The 2,470-nt window shown below is 38.6% G+C and overlaps 1 protein-coding gene across 2 annotated transcripts in view; it reads left to right on the plus strand.

Annotated features, from left to right (window-relative positions):
* The window catches only part of Pde4d (phosphodiesterase 4D), a 1,527,171-nt gene that overhangs the window by 693,772 nt on the left and 830,929 nt on the right, over positions 1-2,470 (plus strand). The gene's annotated exons all lie outside the window — the stretch shown is intronic.

Here is a 2,470-nt window from a genome sequence, read left to right on the forward strand (position 1 = left end):
AGGGAATTAAAGATAAATGTCAATAGTTATTTCTTTAAAGGCAATTTAAAGTTTTTAAAATGTTTTATTTATTTATTTGGTACAGCATCTCGCTGCACAGCTCAGACTCCTAGTGATCCTCCAGTCTCAGCCTGCCCAGCACACCCGGTTTTGGTAGCCATCTCAGCATAGAGTGGGCACAGCATGTGGTACCGGGAAGCAAATCTGGGTCCTTGTGCTTGCCAGGCAGGCGCTTATACTGCCCAGCTATCTCCCCAGCCCTAAAGACAATTTTAAAAGGCTGCCACAATTGGAAGAAGGGACTGTATGCATAGACAAAGTGTTCATTATCTTGTAAGAGCCAAGAAAAAAATTTAAAACTTAATGTTAGGTAAATACCAGACATTAATAGGAGAATGCACACAAAAATAGCATGTTAAACATGGAAAAGTAATTTCACTATGTATAAAAGTGAAGACAACCAAAATATGACTTTTGACCCATCAGATTATCTGAAAATAAGAAAGTGTCCATAGCTGTTGTAGTCACAGTGAAGAAGAACAAGGGTTCTCTTTCACTCTTTGTCAACATGCAAATTGTTACATTATCTATCAAAATTATTTGGCTATAACTATTACTTTAAATTTGTTTGTACATTTTAAGTAAATCGTTATATTTTCTGAAGATTTGTCCTAAGGAACTAACCTAAATTTGAAATGATATATTATAGTCAACATGTTCACCAAAGAAAGTACCCAAACTAAAGGACCAGCCAAATAGCTCAGTGGATTAAAGTGCCTGTAAGCAGGTGCAGGGGCCTGGAATTTGATCCCTGGGCCTTCCTTGCCCACCCCACCCCTGGGGCATGCTGAGAAAGCAATTGAGATTGAGTGTGGTGGTGCATGCCTGTAATCCCAGCTCTTGGGAGGCTGTAAACAGGCAGATCACTATGAGTCTGATCTAGTAGTGAGACTCTGACCACCCTATAGATCCTTCTCTAAAAATGAAAAAAAAAAAGAAAATAATAATAATAAACTATACAACAATGGAATTTCATTATAAATTTATGAATTATATCCATTGTATAGAATATTATGCACCATTTGTGTGTGTGTGTGTGTGTGTGTGTGTGTGTGTGTGTTTTAGTACAGGGTCTTCAGGGTCTTACTATGTAGATTGGACTTGTAGTGATCCACCTGTGTTCAGACTCCCACAAGCTGGGATTACAGGTGTGCAACACCACACCCAGTCTCAATCTCTGACTCAGCATGCTGCTGAGGGCAGAGGCTGGCATGACAGGCTGGGGATCAAACTGCTAGCCATTGTGTCTGCCTCAGCAGGCACTTTAATCTGCTGAGCTTTTTGGCTGACTGGACTTATGCACCTATTAAAGCATGTCAAGGGGTCCTGCCCCTTAGCTCAGTTCTTTAAGTGGCTGCTTCAACAAAGCAGTCAGCCTCAGGTTGCTGTGGTTCAATCCACACAACTCCAGCCAGCCAAACCTGCCCTGAAGGCATTCAGAGCAAAAAAAAAAAAAAAAAAAAAGCACATCAAAACCAATATCTTTATTAAAACATAGTCTATATGTCTAACAGAAAGAGCAAGAAACATACAAATATGATAACTTTATTTTCATAAATACACAGACAGTATATATGTTTAAATATCGGAAGGTGGTAACTGAAAGTGAGTGTTGATCCTCAGTCCACAGGTTATGCTTTCCCAAGATTTTGCCTGTTGTGGTCTCGCTCTTTGATTTTATTACTAAGTATGCACTTAAACAGGAGTTAAATACATCTTAAGATGATTTTAATAGCCTAAGGCAATTACTTTATTATTGCTGACCAAATGAAAAACATAAAATTTTCAGGTAGGAATATTTTAATTTAGTAAGACATGCTTAAACACAGTTAAAGAGGAGTTAGCTCTAGATAGGGAATTATGGATAGATTTTACATTCATTTTCTTTTTTAAAATTTCATTTTTGTTATTATTTTTTTATATACTTGGTACAAGGTCTCACTATGCAGCTCGGGCTCATAGTGATCCTCCTGTTTTCAGCCTCCCAGCTCTGGGATCACAGGCCTGTGCCACCATGCCCACACTCTGTGGCTGGTTCAGCACACTCGTGGGCAGGACCAGCATGTATTCATAATAAGCATCTGTGATCTATGTAATCAGAAACAAAACACTTTAAGACTCCCTACTAAACATATTTAATTTTTTTCTAAAATTGAATAATGAGAGAGCATATATATTTCCAATCTAAATGTTTTACAAACGCTAAATTGGTCTTGCAATTGAGTGAAAAGTTGACCACTAGTCGAAGTGGAGCAGCTTCGCCTGTGTCCCAGATAAGGTCCTGGGTCTGCACTGTGAAGGATCCATCCAGCAGGTCTTTTGCTGAGTCTGAGAGGTGTATTACCAATTACGACAAAGAGATTTCTCATTTCTTTGCTCTTTTTGTGCAAGATGGAGAAAGAAAGGTGTT

The sequence above is a fragment of the Octodon degus genome, unplaced genomic scaffold (genome assembly GCF_000260255.1).
Source record: "Octodon degus isolate 3935 unplaced genomic scaffold, OctDeg1.0 scaffold00001, whole genome shotgun sequence".
Classification (NCBI taxonomy): Eukaryota; Metazoa; Chordata; class Mammalia; order Rodentia; family Octodontidae; genus Octodon; species Octodon degus.